This window comes from Symphodus melops, assembly GCF_947650265.1.
Source record: "Symphodus melops genome assembly, chromosome: 1".
Lineage (NCBI taxonomy): Eukaryota > Metazoa > Chordata > Actinopteri > Labriformes > Labridae > Symphodus > Symphodus melops.
In genome coordinates, this window is record NC_136691.1 from 23493312 (window position 1) to 23517162 (window position 23851).

A 23851-nucleotide genomic window follows, 5' to 3' on the forward strand; every position below is an offset into this window, starting at 1 on the left:
TCTGTCATTTCAAAATGTCTTCCCCCAGTCAAATGTTTCCACTGGTCATGACGGAGAGCAAAAGATGGTTGTAGATGAATTTTTTTCATTCATTCCTTTTCATGTCATGCACAGGCGATGGTGGTATAGTGGTGAGCATAGCTGCCTTCCAAGCAGTTGACCCGGGTTCGATTCCCGGCCATCGCAGACAAGCAATACCTTTGCAAATGAGAATGAAAGATTTGAATTTTCAGCTACTATTCATTTGACAGGCCTCATTTGAAAACTATTGGCAGAGAGAAAAGTTGGGCAAAGAAGCAGAGATAAGGTTGTTGTGGCCAAGTGGTTAAGGCGATGGACTTGAAATCCATTGGGTTTACCCCGCGTAGGTTCCAATCCTGCCGACAACGTTATTTCTAATGTTGCCTCTGCTGAGTTGATGGAGTCTGATCCTGAAAAGCAGGTCAGTTGCTCACAAAGACGATCCTCTCTCCCGAGCGCTCATCTGCACGGGAATCTGGTGACTCCAGTCAGCCTCTGATTTATTGGACTGAAAGTGTCCTCTCACCCAGATCTGCCGAGAATCTTGCACACACAAACTCTGTTTAGCCGTTCAATATATTGTATCGTCAGCGAGCACGCAACTTTTTAGTTACCAACAATGTCATCTTTGGCCCATAGACAGTTCTGGAGGTCTGACTGTCTTGTGTTTTTCTGATGTGCACGGGGGATGTAGCTCAGTGGTAGAGCGCATGCTTTGCATGTATGAGGCCCTGGGTTCAATCCCCGGCATCTCCATCGGCATCAATTCTGCTGAGCTCCTCTTCAACTCTTAGAGGGCATGATCTGCACATGTTTGACACACATGAACTCGGAGGGATGCATCCAGTTCGCAACCGCATTCAGTCATGGAGAAAGAAAAGGTAGTGCTCTTCCACTTAGCTCTTGTTGACATTGCACCTCCAAATCAGATGTTTAGCACATCCAGACTGGTTGTGGTTTGATGTTGTTGCCAGTCTGAACACAAAAAGCCACATGAGATCAGATTTTTCCAAATCTGATTCAAACCACATATGGAGGTGGTTTCAAATCTGATTCCTTCAAATCCGACTCCCTCTGAACATCTCGGTCGCTTCAATGTGTCTTCTGCGTCAGTCTCAACGGGACACCATCGAAAAATAAGAATGACGTAGATCCGGCAGGCCAGAAGTTATCTTTGGTCAGTGAACGAAAACAGCAAGAATCAAAACAAACTTAGTAAAACGAGCCCGTGGACAGACTGCTCCACTAGATAGTTTGCATCAGAAATAATGAAACTTCTCTGTCATCCATTTTGCTGTTGTTTTTGCTGGCCGTAACTTCTTACCATCCAAATAATTGTGGATCGGACCGTGTCAGTATGGACTGGCAGATCGGGTCTGGTCACTTGCAACTTCTAAGATAGATAGATAGATAGATAGATAGATAGATAGATAGATAGATAGATAGATAGATAGATAGATAGATAGATAGATAGATAGATAGATAGATAGATAGATAGATAGATAGATAGATAGATAGATAGATAGATAGATAGATAGATAGATAGATAGATAGATAGATAGATAGATAGATAGATAGATAGATAGATAGATAGATGATAGATAGATAGATAGATAGATAGATAGATAGATAGATAGATAGATAGATAGATAGATAGATAGATAGATAGATAGATAGATAGATAGATAGATAGATAGATAGATAGATAGATAGATAGATAGATAGATAGATAGATAGATAGATAGATAGATAGATTGATTGATCCCGAGGGAAATTGACGGCATCCAGTAGCAGTATACAGACAGGCAGGACACAAGACATTACTCACAATACACACTCGCTGTCCCCCCTTCCCTCTGTATACAATGATCCCCAAAGAAGATTTAGGAGCCGCCTATGTGACTAAGAGTACACATAATTACAGGTTAAACCTGTGCAGTTAACATTAGCATTGGACTTAAAGTTCTATAGCATAAATGTACATAACCTGTGAAGGAGAGAAAAACATGTGTGCTGGTTAAAAGAGACCTGTAAACAGTTAAAGAGCCTCAGCAACAAAAAGTGCTGACCTTCTAGAAACTAGTGTTGTTTGTGCATGTACAGTGGTGTTTGAGGTAGTGCCAGAGGTGTGAGTACAGTCATTTAACAGTCAATGCAGAGAGTTAGGGATGCAGACTGGGCCATGAAAATGCTCAGCAACATAAAGGAGCAGTGATTAGCATGAAGAGAGCCAGCGCTTCTCACCAGTCTGTCCAGGCGTGCTGCGTCCCTCTTCTTGCAGCTTCCTCCCCAGCACACCACTGCGTAGAAGAGGACACTGGACACCACAGACTGGTAGAACATCTGCAGCAGCTTTTTGCAGATGTTGAAGGACCCCAGCCTTCTCAGGAAGTACAGACGACTCTGTCCCTTCCTGCAGGTAGTGTCCATGTTAGGTGAGTAATGTGGACTGTGGACAGTCAGTCAGTTGGATCGGATTCTGATCAGATTTGGGGAAAATCCGATCTGGGCAGCAGTCTGAACAAAGCCTTAATGTTGCTATACAATTTTCTGTCATCACGAGCACGTTTCCCTGACAGACGTGAGTTGTGTTGGAGTGGAGGAGGGATACGGGGGGGTTGTTGTGGCCGAGTGGTTAAGGCGATGGACTAGAAATCCATTGGGGTCTCCCCGCGCAGGTTCGAATCCTGCCAACAACGAGTGACAGTTTTAATCCCTCGGCGCAAAACCTGGTTGGAAAACAGGTACCGTGGAGTTGGGAATTACGCAAGTCCTTGCAGCAGCAGAGGAAACTGAAGACCTGTCAAAGAGAGATAGTCACTTACTGCCTAACGAGCTTACTTGTGTCGCTTAGCATAGCAGCCTTCCGAGCTGTTGTCCTGGGTCCTGTCATATCTCATTTGTCCACGTCTCCCAGAGTACACAAATGGCTTGTGTTCCTCTTTCCTGCATATCATCAGTATGAGATATGGGAGGTGCTGTACACAATGGTTGGTGGTTTATTGCAAAGCAAAGGCACATCCCATGACCTGTCCCACTTTCCATACTTGTCTAATTATGGCTAACTCTGTCATTTCAAAATGTCTTCCCCCAGTCAAATGTTTCCACTGGTCATGACGGAGAGCAAAAGATGGTTGTAGATGAATTTTTTTCATTCATTCCTTTTCATGTCATGCACAGGCGATGGTGGTATAGTGGTGAGCATAGCTGCCTTCCAAGCAGTTGACCCGGGTTCGATTCCCGGCCATCGCAGACAAGCAATACCTTTGCAAATGAGAATGAAAGATTTGAATTTTCAGCTACTATTCATTTGACAGGCCTCATTTGAAAACTATTGGCAGAGAGAAAAGTTGGGCAAAGAAGCAGAGATAAGGTTGTTGTGGCCAAGTGGTTAAGGCGATGGACTTGAAATCCATTGGGTTTACCCCGCGTAGGTTCCAATCCTGCCGACAACGTTATTTCTAATGTTGCCTCTGCTGAGTTGATGGAGTCTGATCCTGAAAAGCAGGTCAGTTGCTCACAAAGACGATCCTCTCTCCCGAGCGCTCATCTGCACGGGAATCTGGTGACTCCAGTCAGCCTCTGATTTATTGGACTGAAAGTGTCCTCTCACCCAGATCTGCCGAGAATCTTGCACACACAAACTCTGTTTAGCCGTTCAATATATTGTATCGTCAGCGAGCACGCAACTTTTTAGTTACCAACAATGTCATCTTTGGCCCATAGACAGTTCTGGAGGTCTGACTGTCTTGTGTTTTTCTGATGTGCACGGGGGATGTAGCTCAGTGGTAGAGCGCATGCTTTGCATGTATGAGGCCCTGGGTTCAATCCCCGGCATCTCCATCGGCATCAATTCTGCTGAGCTCCTCTTCAACTCTTAGAGGGCATGATCTGCACATGTTTGACACACATGAACTCGGAGGGATGCATCCAGTTCGCAACCGCATTCAGTCATGGAGAAAGAAAAGGTAGTGCTCTTCCACTTAGCTCTTGTTGACATTGCACCTCCAAATCAGATGTTTAGCACATCCAGACTGGTTGTGGTTTGATGTTGTTGCCAGTCTGAACACAAAAAGCCACATGAGATCAGATTTTTCCAAATCTGATTCAAACCACATATGGAGGTGGTTTCAAATCTGATTCCTTCAAATCCGACTCCCTCTGAACATCTCGGTCGCTTCAATGTGTCTTCTGCGTCAGTCTCAACGGGACACCATCGAAAAATAAGAATGACGTAGATCCGGCAGGCCAGAAGTTATCTTTGGTCAGTGAACGAAAACAGCAAGAATCAAAACAAACTTAGTAAAACGAGCCCGTGGACAGACTGCTCCACTAGATAGTTTGCATCAGAAATAATGAAACTTCTCTGTCATCCATTTTGCTGTTGTTTTTGCTGGCCGTAACTTCTTACCATCCAAATAATTGTGGATCGGACCGTGTCAGTATGGACTGGCAGATCGGGTCTGGTCACTTGCAACTTCTAAGATAGATAGATAGATAGATAGATAGATAGATAGATAGATAGATAGATAGATAGATAGATAGATAGATAGATAGATAGATAGATAGATAGATAGATAGATAGATAGATAGATAGATAGATAGATAGATAGATAGATAGATAGATAGATAGATAGATAGATAGATAGATAGATAGATAGATAGATAGATAGATAGATAGATAGATAGATAGATAGATAGATAGATAGATAGATAGATAGATAGATAGATAGATAGATAGATAGATAGATAGATTGATTGATCCCGAGGGAAATTGACGGCATCCAGTAGCAGTATACAGACAGGCAGGACACAAGACATTACTCACAATACACACTCGCTGTCCCCCCTTCCCTCTGTATACAATGATCCCCAAAGAAGATTTAGGAGCCGCCTATGTGACTAAGAGTACACATAATTACAGGTTAAACCTGTGCAGTTAACATTAGCATTGGACTTAAAGTTCTATAGCATAAATGTACATAACCTGTGAAGGAGAGAAAAACATGTGTGCTGGTTAAAAGAGACCTGTAAACAGTTAAAGAGCCTCAGCAACAAAAAGTGCTGACCTTCTAGAAACTAGTGTTGTTTGTGCATGTACAGTGGTGTTTGAGGTAGTGCCAGAGGTGTGAGTACAGTCATTTAACAGTCAATGCAGAGAGTTAGGGATGCAGACTGGGCCATGAAAATGCTCAGCAACATAAAGGAGCAGTGATTAGCATGAAGAGAGCCAGCGCTTCTCACCAGTCTGTCCAGGCGTGCTGCGTCCCTCTTCTTGCAGCTTCCTCCCCAGCACACCACTGCGTAGAAGAGGACACTGGACACCACAGACTGGTAGAACATCTGCAGCAGCTTTTTGCAGATGTTGAAGGACCCCAGCCTTCTCAGGAAGTACAGACGACTCTGTCCCTTCCTGCAGGTAGTGTCCATGTTAGGTGAGTAATGTGGACTGTGGACAGTCAGTCAGTTGGATCGGATTCTGATCAGATTTGGGGAAAATCCGATCTGGGCAGCAGTCTGAACAAAGCCTTAATGTTGCTATACAATTTTCTGTCATCACGAGCACGTTTCCCTGACAGACGTGAGTTGTGTTGGAGTGGAGGAGGGATACGGGGGGGTTGTTGTGGCCGAGTGGTTAAGGCGATGGACTAGAAATCCATTGGGGTCTCCCCGCGCAGGTTCGAATCCTGCCAACAACGAGTGACAGTTTTAATCCCTCGGCGCAAAACCTGGTTGGAAAACAGGTACCGTGGAGTTGGGAATTACGCAAGTCCTTGCAGCAGCAGAGGAAACTGAAGACCTGTCAAAGAGAGATAGTCACTTACTGCCTAACGAGCTTACTTGTGTCGCTTAGCATAGCAGCCTTCCGAGCTGTTGTCCTGGGTCCTGTCATATCTCATTTGTCCACGTCTCCCAGAGTACACAAATGGCTTGTGTTCCTCTTTCCTGCATATCATCAGTATGAGATATGGGAGGTGCTGTACACAATGGTTGGTGGTTTATTGCAAAGCAAAGGCACATCCCATGACCTGTCCCACTTTCCATACTTGTCTAATTATGGCTAACTCTGTCATTTCAAAATGTCTTCCCCCAGTCAAATGTTTCCACTGGTCATGACGGAGAGCAAAAGATGGTTGTAGATGAATTTTTTTCATTCATTCCTTTTCATGTCATGCACAGGCGATGGTGGTATAGTGGTGAGCATAGCTGCCTTCCAAGCAGTTGACCCGGGTTCGATTCCCGGCCATCGCAGACAAGCAATACCTTTGCAAATGAGAATGAAAGATTTGAATTTTCAGCTACTATTCATTTGACAGGCCTCATTTGAAAACTATTGGCAGAGAGAAAAGTTGGGCAAAGAAGCAGAGATAAGGTTGTTGTGGCCAAGTGGTTAAGGCGATGGACTTGAAATCCATTGGGTTTACCCCGCGTAGGTTCGAATCCTGCCGACAACGTTATTTCTAATGTTGCCTCTGCTGAGTTGATGGAGTCTGATCCTGAAAAGCAGGTCAGTTGCTCACAAAGACGATCCTCTCTCCCGAGCGCTCATCTGCACGGGAATCTGGTGACTCCAGTCAGCCTCTGATTTATTGGACTGAAAGTGTCCTCTCACCCAGATCTGCCGAGAATCTTGCACACACAAACTCTGTTTAGCCGTTCAATATATTGTATCGTCAGCGAGCACGCAACTTTTTAGTTACCAACAATGTCATCTTTGGCCCATAGACAGTTCTGGAGGTCTGACTGTCTTGTGTTTTTCTGATGTGCACGGGGGATGTAGCTCAGTGGTAGAGCGCATGCTTTGCATGTATGAGGCCCTGGGTTCAATCCCCGGCATCTCCATCGGCATCAATTCTGCTGAGCTCCTCTTCAACTCTTAGAGGGCATGATCTGCACATGTTTGACACACATGAACTCGGAGGGATGCATCCAGTTCGCAACCGCATTCAGTCATGGAGAAAGAAAAGGTAGTGCTCTTCCACTTAGCTCTTGTTGACATTGCACCTCCAAATCAGATGTTTAGCACATCCAGACTGGTTGTGGTTTGATGTTGTTGCCAGTCTGAACACAAAAAGCCACATGAGATCAGATTTTTCCAAATCTGATTCAAACCACATATGGAGGTGGTTTCAAATCTGATTCCTTCAAATCCGACTCCCTCTGAACATCTCGGTCGCTTCAATGTGTCTTCTGCGTCAGTCTCAACGGGACACCATCGAAAAATAAGAATGACGTAGATCCGGCAGGCCAGAAGTTATCTTTGGTCAGTGAACGAAAACAGCAAGAATCAAAACAAACTTAGTAAAACGAGCCCGTGGACAGACTGCTCCACTAGATAGTTTGCATCAGAAATAATGAAACTTCTCTGTCATCCATTTTGCTGTTGTTTTTGCTGGCCGTAACTTCTTACCATCCAAATAATTGTGGATCGGACCGTGTCAGTATGGACTGGCAGATCGGGTCTGGTCACTTGCAACTTCTAAGATAGATAGATAGATAGATAGATAGATAGATAGATAGATAGATAGATAGATAGATAGATAGATAGATAGATAGATAGATAGATAGATAGATAGATAGATAGATAGATAGATAGATAGATAGATAGATAGATAGATAGATAGATAGATAGATAGATAGATAGATAGATAGATAGATAGATAGATAGATAGATAGATAGATAGATAGATAGATAGATAGATAGATAGATTGATTGATCCCGAGGGAAATTGACGGCATCCAGTAGCAGTATACAGACAGGCAGGACACAAGACATTACTCACAATACACACTCGCTGTCCCCCCTTCCCTCTGTATACAATGATCCCCAAAGAAGATTTAGGAGCCGCCTATGTGACTAAGAGTACACATAATTACAGGTTAAACCTGTGCAGTTAACATTAGCATTGGACTTAAAGTTCTATAGCATAAATGTACATAACCTGTGAAGGAGAGAAAAACATGTGTGCTGGTTAAAAGAGACCTGTAAACAGTTAAAGAGCCTCAGCAACAAAAAGTGCTGACCTTCTAGAAACTAGTGTTGTTTGTGCATGTACAGTGGTGTTTGAGGTAGTGCCAGAGGTGTGAGTACAGTCATTTAACAGTCAATGCAGAGAGTTAGGGATGCAGACTGGGCCATGAAAATGCTCAGCAACATAAAGGAGCAGTGATTAGCATGAAGAGAGCCAGCGCTTCTCACCAGTCTGTCCAGGCGTGCTGCGTCCCTCTTCTTGCAGCTTCCTCCCCAGCACACCACTGCGTAGAAGAGGACACTGGACACCACAGACTGGTAGAACATCTGCAGCAGCTTTTTGCAGATGTTGAAGGACCCCAGCCTTCTCAGGAAGTACAGACGACTCTGTCCCTTCCTGCAGGTAGTGTCCATGTTAGGTGAGTAATGTGGACTGTGGACAGTCAGTCAGTTGGATCGGATTCTGATCAGATTTGGGGAAAATCCGATCTGGGCAGCAGTCTGAACAAAGCCTTAATGTTGCTATACAATTTTCTGTCATCACGAGCACGTTTCCCTGACAGACGTGAGTTGTGTTGGAGTGGAGGAGGGATACGGGGGGGTTGTTGTGGCCGAGTGGTTAAGGTGATGGACTAGAAATCCATTGGGGTCTCCCCGCGCAGGTTCGAATCCTGCCAACAACGAGTGACAGTTTTAATCCCTCGGCGCAAAACCTGGTTGGAAAACAGGTACCGTGGAGTTGGGAATTACGCAAGTCCTTGCAGCAGCAGAGGAAACTGAAGACCTGTCAAAGAGAGATAGTCACTTACTGCCTAACGAGCTTACTTGTGTCGCTTAGCATAGCAGCCTTCCGAGCTGTTGTCCTGGGTCCTGTCATATCTCATTTGTCCACGTCTCCCAGAGTACACAAATGGCTTGTGTTCCTCTTTCCTGCATATCATCAGTATGAGATATGGGAGGTGCTGTACACAATGGTTGGTGGTTTATTGCAAAGCAAAGGCACATCCCATGACCTGTCCCACTTTCCATACTTGTCTAATTATGGCTAACTCTGTCATTTCAAAATGTCTTCCCCCAGTCAAATGTTTCCACTGGTCATGACGGAGAGCAAAAGATGGTTGTAGATGAATTTTTTTCATTCATTCCTTTTCATGTCATGCACAGGCGATGGTGGTATAGTGGTGAGCATAGCTGCCTTCCAAGCAGTTGACCCGGGTTCGATTCCCGGCCATCGCAGACAAGCAATACCTTTGCAAATGAGAATGAAAGATTTGAATTTTCAGCTACTATTCATTTGACAGGCCTCATTTGAAAACTATTGGCAGAGAGAAAAGTTGGGCAAAGAAGCAGAGATAAGGTTGTTGTGGCCAAGTGGTTAAGGCGATGGACTTGAAATCCATTGGGTTTACCCCGCGTAGGTTCGAATCCTGCCGACAACGTTATTTCTAATGTTGCCTCTGCTGAGTTGATGGAGTCTGATCCTGAAAAGCAGGTCAGTTGCTCACAAAGACGATCCTCTCTCCCGAGCGCTCATCTGCACGGGAATCTGGTGACTCCAGTCAGCCTCTGATTTATTGGACTGAAAGTGTCCTCTCACCCAGATCTGCCGAGAATCTTGCACACACAAACTCTGTTTAGCCGTTCAATATATTGTATCGTCAGCGAGCACGCAACTTTTTAGTTACCAACAATGTCATCTTTGGCCCATAGACAGTTCTGGAGGTCTGACTGTCTTGTGTTTTTCTGATGTGCACGGGGGATGTAGCTCAGTGGTAGAGCGCATGCTTTGCATGTATGAGGCCCTGGGTTCAATCCCCGGCATCTCCATCGGCATCAATTCTGCTGAGCTCCTCTTCAACTCTTAGAGGGCATGATCTGCACATGTTTGACACACATGAACTCGGAGGGATGCATCCAGTTCGCAACCGCATTCAGTCATGGAGAAAGAAAAGGTAGCGCTCTTCCACTTAGCTCTTGTTGACATTGCACCTCCAAATCAGATGTTTAGCACATCCAGACTGGTTGTGGTTTGATGTTGTTGCCAGTCTGAACACAAAAAGCCACATGAGATCAGATTTTTCCAAATCTGATTCAAACCACATATGGAGGTGGTTTCAAATCTGATTCCTTCAAATCCGACTCCCTCTGAACATCTCGGTCGCTTCAATGTGTCTTCTGCGTCAGTCTCAACGGGACACCATCGAAAAATAAGAATGACGTAGATCCGGCAGGCCAGAAGTTATCTTTGGTCAGTGAACGAAAACAGCAAGAATCAAAACAAACTTAGTAAAACGAGCCCGTGGACAGACTGCTCCACTAGATAGTTTGCATCAGAAATAATGAAACTTCTCTGTCATCCATTTTGCTGTTGTTTTTGCTGGCCGTAACTTCTTACCATCCAAATAATTGTGGATCGGACCGTGTCAGTATGGACTGGCAGATCGGGTCTGGTCACTTGCAACTTCTAAGATAGATAGATAGATAGATAGATAGATAGATAGATAGATAGATAGATAGATAGATAGATAGATAGATAGATAGATAGATAGATAGATAGATAGATAGATAGATAGATAGATAGATAGATAGATAGATAGATAGATAGATAGATAGATAGATAGATAGATAGATAGATAGATAGATAGATAGATAGATAGATAGATAGATAGATAGATAGATAGATAGATAGATAGATAGATAGATAGATAGATAGATAGATAGATAGATAGATAGATAGATAGATAGATTGATTGATCCCGAGGGAAATTGACGGCATCCAGTAGCAGTATACAGACAGGCAGGACACAAGACATTACTCACAATACACACTCGCTGTCCCCCCTTCCCTCTGTATACAATGATCCCCAAAGAAGATTTAGGAGCCGCCTATGTGACTAAGAGTACACATAATTACAGGTTAAACCTGTGCAGTTAACATTAGCATTGGACTTAAAGTTCTATAGCATAAATGTACATAACCTGTGAAGGAGAGAAAAACATGTGTGCTGGTTAAAAGAGACCTGTAAACAGTTAAAGAGCCTCAGCAACAAAAAGTGCTGACCTTCTAGAAACTAGTGTTGTTTGTGCATGTACAGTGGTGTTTGAGGTAGTGCCAGAGGTGTGAGTACAGTCATTTAACAGTCAATGCAGAGAGTTAGGGATGCAGACTGGGCCATGAAAATGCTCAGCAACATAAAGGAGCAGTGATTAGCATGAAGAGAGCCAGCGCTTCTCACCAGTCTGTCCAGGCGTGCTGCGTCCCTCTTCTTGCAGCTTCCTCCCCAGCACACCACTGCGTAGAAGAGGACACTGGACACCACAGACTGGTAGAACATCTGCAGCAGCTTTTTGCAGATGTTGAAGGACCCCAGCCTTCTCAGGAAGTACAGACGACTCTGTCCCTTCCTGCAGGTAGTGTCCATGTTAGGTGAGTAATGTGGACTGTGGACAGTCAGTCAGTTGGATCGGATTCTGATCAGATTTGGGGAAAATCCGATCTGGGCAGCAGTCTGAACAAAGCCTTAATGTTGCTATACAATTTTCTGTCATCACGAGCACGTTTCCCTGACAGACGTGAGTTGTGTTGGAGTGGAGGAGGGATACGGGGGGGTTGTTGTGGCCGAGTGGTTAAGGTGATGGACTAGAAATCCATTGGGGTCTCCCCGCGCAGGTTCGAATCCTGCCAACAACGAGTGACAGTTTTAATCCCTCGGCGCAAAACCTGGTTGGAAAACAGGTACCGTGGAGTTGGGAATTACGCAAGTCCTTGCAGCAGCAGAGGAAACTGAAGACCTGTCAAAGAGAGATAGTCACTTACTGCCTAACGAGCTTACTTGTGTCGCTTAGCATAGCAGCCTTCCGAGCTGTTGTCCTGGGTCCTGTCATATCTCATTTGTCCACGTCTCCCAGAGTACACAAATGGCTTGTGTTCCTCTTTCCTGCATATCATCAGTATGAGATATGGGAGGTGCTGTACACAATGGTTGGTGGTTTATTGCAAAGCAAAGGCACATCCCATGACCTGTCCCACTTTCCATACTTGTCTAATTATGGCTAACTCTGTCATTTCAAAATGTCTTCCCCCAGTCAAATGTTTCCACTGGTCATGACGGAGAGCAAAAGATGGTTGTAGATGAATTTTTTTCATTCATTCCTTTTCATGTCATGCACAGGCGATGGTGGTATAGTGGTGAGCATAGCTGCCTTCCAAGCAGTTGACCCGGGTTCGATTCCCGGCCATCGCAGACAAGCAATACCTTTGCAAATGAGAATGAAAGATTTGAATTTTCAGCTACTATTCATTTGACAGGCCTCATTTGAAAACTATTGGCAGAGAGAAAAGTTGGGCAAAGAAGCAGAGATAAGGTTGTTGTGGCCAAGTGGTTAAGGCGATGGACTTGAAATCCATTGGGTTTACCCCGCGTAGGTTCGAATCCTGCCGACAACGTTATTTCTAATGTTGCCTCTGCTGAGTTGATGGAGTCTGATCCTGAAAAGCAGGTCAGTTGCTCACAAAGACGATCCTCTCTCCCGAGCGCTCATCTGCACGGGAATCTGGTGACTCCAGTCAGCCTCTGATTTATTGGACTGAAAGTGTCCTCTCACCCAGATCTGCCGAGAATCTTGCACACACAAACTCTGTTTAGCCGTTCAATATATTGTATCGTCAGCGAGCACGCAACTTTTTAGTTACCAACAATGTCATCTTTGGCCCATAGACAGTTCTGGAGGTCTGACTGTCTTGTGTTTTTCTGATGTGCACGGGGGATGTAGCTCAGTGGTAGAGCGCATGCTTTGCATGTATGAGGCCCTGGGTTCAATCCCCGGCATCTCCATCGGCATCAATTCTGCTGAGCTCCTCTTCAACTCTTAGAGGGCATGATCTGCACATGTTTGACACACATGAACTCGGAGGGATGCATCCAGTTCGCAACCGCATTCAGTCATGGAGAAAGAAAAGGTAGCGCTCTTCCACTTAGCTCTTGTTGACATTGCACCTCCAAATCAGATGTTTAGCACATCCAGACTGGTTGTGGTTTGATGTTGTTGCCAGTCTGAACACAAAAAGCCACATGAGATCAGATTTTTCCAAATCTGATTCAAACCACATATGGAGGTGGTTTCAAATCTGATTCCTTCAAATCCGACTCCCTCTGAACATCTCGGTCGCTTCAATGTGTCTTCTGCGTCAGTCTCAACGGGACACCATCGAAAAATAAGAATGACGTAGATCCGGCAGGCCAGAAGTTATCTTTGGTCAGTGAACGAAAACAGCAAGAATCAAAACAAACTTAGTAAAACGAGCCCGTGGACAGACTGCTCCACTAGATAGTTTGCATCAGAAATAATGAAACTTCTCTGTCATCCATTTTGCTGTTGTTTTTGCTGGCCGAAACTTCTTACCATCCAAATAATTGTGGATCGGACCGTGTCAGTATGGACTGGCAGATCGGGTCTGGTCACTTGCAACTTCTAAGATAGATAGATAGATAGATAGATAGATAGAAGATAGATAGATAGATAGATAGATAGATAGATAGATAGATAGATAGATAGATAGATAGATAGATAGATAGATAGATAGATAGATAGATAGATAGATAGATAGATAGATAGATAGATAGATAGATTGATTGATCCCGAGGGAAATTGACGGCATCCAGTAGCAGTATACAGACAGGCAGGACACAAGACATTACTCACAATACACACTCGCTGTCCCCCCTTCCCTCTGTATACAATGATCCCCAAAGAAGATTTAGGAGCCGCCTATGTGACTAAGAGTACACATAATTACAGGTTAAACCTGTGCAGTTAACATTAGCATTGGACTTAAAGTTCTATAGCATAAATGTACATAACCTGTGAAGGAGAGAAAAACATGTGTGCTGGTTAAAAGAGACCTGTAAACAGTTAAAGAGCCTCAGCAACAAAAAGTGCTGACCTTCTAGAAACTAGTGTTGTTTGTGCATGTACAGTGGTGTTTGAGGTAGTGCCAGAGGTGTGAGTACAGTCATTTAACAGTCAATGCAGAGAGTTAGGGATGCAGACTGGGCCATGAAAATGCTCAGCAACATAAAGGAGCAGTGATTAGCATGAAGAGAGCCAGCGCTTCTCACCAGTCTGTCCAGGCGTGCTGCGTCCCTCTTCTTGCAGCTTCCTCCCCAGCACACCACTGCGTAGAAGAGGACACTGGACACCACAGACTGGTAGAACATCTGCAGCAGCTTTTTGCAGATGTTGAAGGACCCCAGCCTTCTCAGGAAGTACAGACGACTCTGTCCCTTCCTGCAGGTAGTGTCCATGTTAGGTGAGTAATGTGGACTGTGGACAGTCAGTCAGTTGGATCGGATTCTGATCAGATTTGGGGAAAATCCGATCTGGGCAGCAGTCTGAACAAAGCCTTAATGTTGCTATACAATTTTCTGTCATCACGAGCACGTTTCCCTGACAGACGTGAGTTGTGTTGGAGTGGAGGAGGGATACGGGGGGGTTGTTGTGGCCGAGTGGTTAAGGCGATGGACTAGAAATCCATTGGGGTCTCCCCGCGCAGGTTCGAATCCTGCCAACAACGAGTGACAGTTTTAATCCCTCGGCGCAAAACCTGGTTGGAAAACAGGTACCGTGGAGTTGGGAATTACGCAAGTCCTTGCAGCAGCAGAGGAAACTGAAGACCTGTCAAAGAGAGATAGTCACTTACTGCCTAACGAGCTTACTTGTGTCGCTTAGCATAGCAGCCTTCCGAGCTGTTGTCCTGGGTCCTGTCATATCTCATTTGTCCACGTCTCCCAGAGTACACAAATGGCTTGTGTTCCTCTTTCCTGCATATCATCAGTATGAGATATGGGAGGTGCTGTACACAATGGTTGGTGGTTTATTGCAAAGCAAAGGCACATCCCATGACCTGTCCCACTTTCCATACTTGTCTAATTATGGCTAACTCTGTCATTTCAAAATGTCTTCCCCCAGTCAAATGTTTCCACTGGTCATGACGGAGAGCAAAAGATGGTTGTAGATGAATTTTTTTCATTCATTCCTTTTCATGTCATGCACAGGCGATGGTGGTATAGTGGTGAGCATAGCTGCCTTCCAAGCAGTTGACCCGGGTTCGATTCCCGGCCATCGCAGACAAGCAATACCTTTGCAAATGAGAATGAAAGATTTGAATTTTCAGCTACTATTCATTTGACAGGCCTCATTTGAAAACTATTGGCAGAGAGAAAAGTTGGGCAAAGAAGCAGAGATAAGGTTGTTGTGGCCAAGTGGTTAAGGCGATGGACTTGAAATCCATTGGGTTTACCCCGCGTAGGTTCCAATCCTGCCGACAACGTTATTTCTAATGTTGCCTCTGCTGAGTTGATGGAGTCTGATCCTGAAAAGCAGGTCAGTTGCTCACAAAGACGATCCTCTCTCCCGAGCGCTCATCTGCACGGGAATCTGGTGACTCCAGTCAGCCTCTGATTTATTGGACTGAAAGTGTCCTCTCACCCAGATCTGCCGAGAATCTTGCACACACAAACTCTGTTTAGCCGTTCAATATATTGTATCGTCAGCGAGCACGCAACTTTTTAGTTACCAACAATGTCATCTTTGGCCCATAGACAGTTCTGGAGGTCTGACTGTCTTGTGTTTTTCTGATGTGCACGGGGGATGTAGCTCAGTGGTAGAGCGCATGCTTTGCATGTATGAGGCCCTGGGTTCAATCCCCGGCATCTCCATCGGCATCAATTCTGCTGAGCTCCTCTTCAACTCTTAGAGGGCATGATCTGCACATGTTTGACACACATGAACTCGGAGGGATGCATCCAGTTCGCAACCGCATTCAGTCATGGAGAAAGAAAAGGTAGCGCTCTTCCACTTAGCTCTTGTTGACATTGCACCTCCAAATCAGATGTTTAGCACATCCAGACTGGTTGTGGTTTGATGTTGTTGCCAGTCTGAACACAAAAAGCCACATGAGATCAGATTTTTCCAAATCTGATTCAAACCACATATGGAGGTGGTTTCAAATCTGATTCCTTCAAATCCGACTCCCTCTGAACATCTCGGTCGCTTCAATGTGTCTTCTGCGTCAGTCTCAACGGGACACCATCGAAAAATAAGAATGACGTAGATCCGGCAGGCCAGAAGTTATCTTTGGTCAGTGAACGAAAACAGCAAGAATCAAAACAAACTTAGTAAAACGAGCCCGTGGACAGACTGCTCCACTAGATAGTTTGCATCAGAAATAATGAAACTTCTCTGTCATCCATTTTGCTGTTGTTTTTGCTGGCCGAAACTTCTTACCATCCAAATAATTGTGGATCGGACCGTGTCAGTATGGACTGGCAGATCGGGTCTGGTCACTTGCAACTTCTAAGATAGATAGATAGATAGATAGATAGATAGATAGATAGATAGATAGATAGATAGATAGATAGATAGATAGATAGATAGATAGATAGATAGATAGATAGATAGATGATAGATAGATAGATAGATAGATAGATAGATAGATAGATAGATAGATAGATAGATAGATAGATAGATAGATAGATAGATAGATAGATAGATAGATAGATAGATAGATAGATAGATTGATTGATCCCGAGGGAAATTGACGGCATCCAGTAGCAGTATACAGACAGGCAGGACACAAGACATTACTCACAATACACACTCGCTGTCCCCCCTTCCCTCTGTATACAATGATCCCCAAAGAAGATTTAGGAGCCGCCTATGTGACTAAGAGTACACATAATTACAGGTTAAACCTGTGCAGTTAACATTAGCATTGGACTTAAAGTTCTATAGCATAAATGTACATAACCTGTGAAGGAGAGAAAAACATGTGTGCTGGTTAAAAGAGACCTGTAAACAGTTAAAGAGCCTCAGCAACAAAAAGTGCTGACCTTCTAGAAACTAGTGTTGTTTGTGCATGTACAGTGGTGTTTGAGGTAGTGCCAGAGGTGTGAGTACAGTCATTTAACAGTCAATGCAGAGAGTTAGGGATGCAGACTGGGCCATGAAAATGCTCAGCAACATAAAGGAGCAGTGATTAGCATGAAGAGAGCCAGCGCTTCTCACCAGTCTGTCCAGGCGTGCTGCGTCCCTCTTCTTGCAGCTTCCTCCCCAGCACACCACTGCGTAGAAGAGGACACTGGACACCACAGACTGGTAGAACATCTGCAGCAGCTTTTTGCAGATGTTGAAGGACCCCAGCCTTCTCAGGAAGTACAGACGACTCTGTCCCTTCCTGCAGGTAGTGTCCATGTTAGGTGAGTAATGTGGACTGTGGACAGTCAGTCAGTTGGATCGGATTCTGATCAGATTTGGGGAAAATCCGATCTGGGCAGCAGTCTGAACAAAGCCTTAATGTTGCTATACAATTTTCTGTCATCACGAGCACGTTTCCCTGACAGACGTGAGTTGTGTTGGAGTGGAGGAGGGATACGGGGGGGTTGTTGTGGCCGAGTGGTTAAGGCGATGGACTAGAAATCCATTGGGGTCTCCCCGCGCAGGTTCGAATCCTGCCAACAACGAGTGACAGTTTTAATCCCTCGGCGCAAAACCTGGTTGGAAAACAGGTACCGTGGAGTTGGGAATTACGCAAGTCCTTGCAGCAGCAGAGGAAACTGAAGACCTGTCAAAGAGAGATAGTCACTTACTGCCTAACGAGCTTACTTGTGTCGCTTAGCATAGCAGCCTTCCGAGCTGTTGTCCTGGGTCCTGTCATATCTCATTTGTCCACGTCTCCCAGAGTACACAAATGGCTTGTGTTCCTCTTTCCTGCATATCATCAGTATGAGATATGGGAGGTGCTGTACACAATGGTTGGTGGTTTATTGCAAAGCAAAGGCACATCCCATGACCTGTCCCACTTTCCATACTTGTCTAATTATGGCTAACTCTGTCATTTCAAAATGTCTTCCCCCAGTCAAATGTTTCCACTGGTCATGACGGAGAGCAAAAGATGGTTGTAGATGAATTTTTTTCATTCATTCCTTTTCATGTCATGCACAGGCGATGGTGGTATAGTGGTGAGCATAGCTGCCTTCCAAGCAGTTGACCCGGGTTCGATTCCCGGCCATCGCAGACAAGCAATACCTTTGCAAATGAGAATGAAAGATTTGAATTTTCAGCTACTATTCATTTGACAGGCCTCATTTGAAAACTATTGGCAGAGAGAAAAGTTGGGCAAAGAAGCAGAGATAAGGTTGTTGTGGCCAAGTGGTTAAGGCGATGGACTTGAAATCCATTGGGTTTACCCCGCGTAGGTTCGAATCCTGCCGACAACGTTATTTCTAATGTTGCCTCTGCTGAGTTGATGGAGTCTGATCCTGAAAAGCAGGTCAGTTGCTCACAAAGACGATCCTCTCTCCCGAGCGCTCATCTGCACGGGAATCTGGTGACTCCAGTCAGCCTCTGATTTATTGGACTGAAAGTGTCCTCTCACCCAGATCTGCCGAGAATCTTGCACACACAAACTCTGTTTAGCCGTTCAATATATTGTATCGTCAGCGAGCACGCAACTTTTTAGTTACCAACAATGTCATCTTTGGCCCATAGACAGTTCTGGAGGTCTGACTGTCTTGTGTTTTTCTGATGTGCACGGGGGATGTAGCTCAGTGGTAGAGCGCATGCTTTGCATGTATGAGGCCCTGGGTTCAATCCCCGGCATCTCCATCGGCATCAATTCTGCTGAGCTCCTCTTCAACTCTTAGAGGGCATGATCTGCACATGTTTGACACACATGAACTCGGAGGGATGCATCCAGTTCGCAACCGCATTCAGTCATGGAGAAAGAAAAGGTAGTGCTCTTCCACTTAGCTCTTGTTGACATTGCACCTCCAAATCAGATGTTTAGCACATCCAGACTGGTTGTGGTTTGATGTTGTTGCCAGTCTGAACACAAAAAGCCACATGAGATCAGATTTTTCCAAATCTGATTCAAACCACATATGGAGGTGGTTTCAAATCTGATTCCTTCAAATCCGACTCCCTCTGAACATCTCGGTCGCTTCAATGTGTCTTCTGCGTCAGTCTCAACGGGACACCATCGAAAAATAAGAATGACGTAGATCCGGCAGGCCAGAAGTTATCTTTGGTCAGTGAACGAAAACAGCAAGAATCAAAACAAACTTAGTAAAACGAGCCCGTGGACAGACTGCTCCACTAGATAGTTTGCATCAGAAATAATGAAACTTCTCTGTCATCCATTTTGCTGTTGTTTTTGCTGGCCGAAACTTCTTACCATCCAAATAATTGTGGATCGGACCGTGTCAGTATGGACTGGCAGATCGGGTCTGGTCACTTGCAACTTCTAAGATAGATAGATAGATAGATAGATAGAAGATAGATAGATAGATAGATAGATAGATAGATAGATAGATAGATAGATAGATAGATAGATAGATAGATAGATAGATAGATAGATAGATAGATAGATTGATCCCGAGGGAAATTGACGGCATCCAGTAGCAGTATACAGACAGGCAGGACACAAGACATTACTCACAATACACACTCGCTGTCCCCCCTTCCCTCTGTATACAATGATCCCCAAAGAAGATTTAGGAGCCGCAGCTGTTTTTGCTGGCCGTAACTTCTTACCATCCAAATAATTGTGGATCGGACCGTGTCAGTATGGACTGGCAGATCGGGTCTGGTCACTTGCAACTTCTAAGATAGATAGATAGATAGATAGATAGATAGATAGATTGATCCCGAGGGAAATTGACGGCATCCAGTAGCAGTATACAGACAGGCAGGACACATATATAGATAGATAGATAGATAGATAGATAGATAGATAGATAGATAGATAGATAGATAGATAGATAGATAGATAGATAGATAGATAGATAGATAGATAGATAGATAGATAGATAGATAGATAGATTGATCCCGAGGGAAATTGACGGCATCCAGTAGCAGTATACAGACAGGCAGGACACAAGACATTACTCACAATACACACTCGCTGTCCCCCCTTCCCTCTGTATACAATGATCCCCAAAGAAGATTTAGGAGCCGCCTATGTGACTAAGAGTACACATAATTACAGGTTAAACCTGTGCAGTTAACATTAGCATTGGACTTAAAGTTCTATAGCATAAATGTACATAACCTGTGAAGGAGAGAAAAACATGTGTGCTGGTTAAAAGAGACCTGTAAACAGTTAAAGAGCCTCAGCAACAAAAAGTGCTGACCTTCTAGAAACTAGTGTTGTTTGTGCATGTACAGTGGTGTTTGAGGTAGTGCCAGAGGTGTGAGTACAGTCATTTAACAGTCAATGCAGAGAGTTAGGGATGCAGACTGGGCCATGAAAATCCTCAGCAACATAAAGGAGCAGTGATTAGCATGAAGAGAGCCAGCGCTTCTCACCAGTCTGTCCAGGCGTGCTGCGTCCCTCTTCTTGCAGCTTCCTCCCCAGCACACCACTGCGTAGAAGAGGACACTGGACACCACAGACTGGTAGAACATCTGCAGCAGCTTTTTGCAGATGTTGAAGGACCCCAGCCTTCTCAGGAAGTACAGACGACTCTGTCCCTTCCTGCAGGTAGTGTCCATGTTAGGTGAGTAATGTGGACTGTGGACAGTCAGTCAGTTGGATCGGATTCTGATCAGATTTGGGGAAAATCCGATCTGGGCAGCAGTCTGAACAAAGCCTTAATGTTGCTATACAATTTTCTGTCATCACGAGCACGTTTCCCTGACAGACGTGAGTTGTGTTGGAGTGGAGGAGGGATACGGGGGGGTTGTTGTGGCCGAGTGGTTAAGGCGATGGACTAGAAATCCATTGGGGTCTCCCCGCGCAGGTTCGAATCCTGCCAACAACGAGTGACAGTTTTAATCCCTCGGCGCAAAACCTGGTTGGAAAACAGGTACCGTGGAGTTGGGAATTACGCAAGTCCTTGCAGCAGCAGAGGAAACTGAAGACCTGTCAAAGAGAGATAGTCACTTACTGCCTAACGAGCTTACTTGTGTCGCTTAGCATAGCAGCCTTCCGAGCTGTTGTCCTGGGTCCTGTCATATCTCATTTGTCCACGTCTCCCAGAGTACACAAATGGCTTGTGTTCCTCTTTCCTGCATATCATCAGTATGAGATATGGGAGGTGCTGTACACAATGGTTGGTGGTTTATTGCAAAGCAAAGGCACATCCCATGACCTGTCCCACTTTCCATACTTGTCTAATTATGGCTAACTCTGTCATTTCAAAATGTCTTCCCCCAGTCAAATGTTTCCACTGGTCATGACGGAGAGCAAAAGATGGTTGTAGATGAATTTTTTTCATTCATTCCTTTTCATGTCATGCACAGGCGATGGTGGTATAGTGGTGAGCATAGCTGCCTTCCAAGCAGTTGACCCGGGTTCGATTCCCGGCCATCGCAGACAAGCAATACCTTTGCAAATGAGAATGAAAGATTTGAATTTTCAGCTACTATTCATTTGACAGGCCTCATTTGAAAACTATTGGCAGAGAGAAAAGTTGGGCAAAGAAGCAGAGATAAGGTTGTTGTGGCCAAGTGGTTAAGGCGATGGACTTGAAATCCATTGGGTTTACCCCGCGTAGGTTCAAATCCTGCCGACAACGTTATTTCTAATGTTGCCTCTGCTGAGTTGATGGAGTCTGATCCTGAAAAGCAGGTCAGTTGCTCACAAAGACGATCCTCTCTCCCGAGCGCTCATCTGCACGGGAATCTGGTGACTCCAGTCAGCCTCTGATTTATTGGACTGAAAGTGTCCTCTCACCCAGATCTGCCGAGAATCTTGCACACACAAACTCTGTTTAGCCGTTCAATATATTGTATCGTCAGCGAGCACGCAACTTTTTAGTTACCAACAATGTCATCTTTGGCCCATAGACAGTTCTGGAGGTCTGACTGTCTTGTGTTTTTCTGATGTGCACGGGGGATGTAGCTCAGTGGTAGAGCGCATGCTTTGCATGTATGAGGCCCTGGGTTCAATCCCCGGCATCTCCATCGGCATCAATTCTGCTGAGCTCCTCTTCAACTCTTAGAGGGCATGATCTGCACATGTTTGACACACATGAACTCGGAGGGATGCATCCAGTTCGCAACCGCATTCAGTCATGGAGAAAGAAAAGGTAGTGCTCTTCCACTTAGCTCTTGTTGACATTGCACCTCCAAATCAGATGTTTAGCACATCCAGACTGGTTGTGGTTTGATGTTGTTGCCAGTCTGAACACAAAAAGCCACATGAGATCAGATTTTTCCAAATCTGATTCAAACCACATATGGAGGTGGTTTCAAATCTGATTCCTTCAAATCCGACTCCCTCTGAACATCTCGGTCGCTTCAATGTGTCTTCTGCGTCAGTCTCAACGGGACACCATCGAAAAATAAGAATGACGTAGATCCGGCAGGCCAGAAGTTATCTTTGGTCAGTGAACGAAAACAGCAAGAATCAAAACAAACTTAGTAAAACGAGCCCGTGGACAGACTGCTCCACTAGATAGTTTGCATCAGAAATAATGAAACTTCTCTGTCATCCATTTTGCTGTTGTTTTTGCTGGCCGTAACTTCTTACCATCCAAATAATTGTGGATCGGACCGTGTCAGTATGGACTGGCAGATCGGGTCTGGTCACTTGCAACTTCTAAGATAGATAGATAGATAGATAGATAGATAGATAGATAGATAGATAGATAGATAGATAGATAGATAGATAGATAGATAGATAGATAGATAGATAGATAGATAGATAGATAGATAGATAGATAGATAGATAGATAGATAGATAGATAGATAGATAGATAGATAGATAGATAGATAGATAGATAGATAGATAGATAGATAGATAGATAGATAGATAGATAGATAGATAGATAGATAGATAGATAGATAGATAGATAGATAGATAGATAGATAGATAGATAGATAGATAGATTGATTGATCCCGAGGGAAATTGACGGCATCCAGTAGCAGTATACAGACAGGCAGGACACAAGACATTACTCACAATACACACTCGCTGTCCCCCCTTCCCTCTGTATACAATGATCCCCAAAGAAGATTTAGGAGCCGCCTATGTGACTAAGAGTACACATAATTACAGGTTAAACCTGTGCAGTTAACATTAGCATTGGACTTAAAGTTCTATAGCATAAATGTACATAACCTGTGAAGGAGAGAAAAACATGTGTGCTGGTTAAAAGAGACCTGTAAACAGTTAAAGAGCCTCAGCAACAAAAAGTGCTGACCTTCTAGAAACTAGTGTTGTTTGTGCATGTACAGTGGTGTTTGAGGTAGTGCCAGAGGTGTGAGTACAGTCATTTAACAGTCAATGCAGAGAGTTAGGGATGCAGACTGGGCCATGAAAATCCTCAGCAACATAAAGGAGCAGTGATTAGCATGAAGAGAGCCAGCGCTTCTCACCAGTCTGTCCAGGCGTGCTGCGTCCCTCTTCTTGCAGCTTCCTCCCCAGCACACCACTGCGTAGAAGAGGACACTGGACACCACAGACTGGTAGAACATCTGCAGCAGCTTTTTGCAGATGTTGAAGGACCCCAGCCTTCTCAGGAAGTACAGACGACTCTGTCCCTTCCTGCAGGTAGTGTCCATGTTAGGTGAGTAATGTGGACTGTGGACAGTCAGTCAGTTGGATCGGATTCTGATCAGATTTGGGGAAAATCCGATCTGGGCAGCAGTCTGAACAAAGCCTTAATGTTGCTATACAATTTTCTGTCATCACGAGCACGTTTCCCTGACAGACGTGAGTTGTGTTGGAGTGGAGGAGGGATACGGGGGGGTTGTTGTGGCCGAGTGGTTAAGGCGATGGACTAGAAATCCATTGGGGTCTCCCCGCGCAGGTTCGAATCCTGCCAACAACGAGTGACAGTTTTAATCCCTCG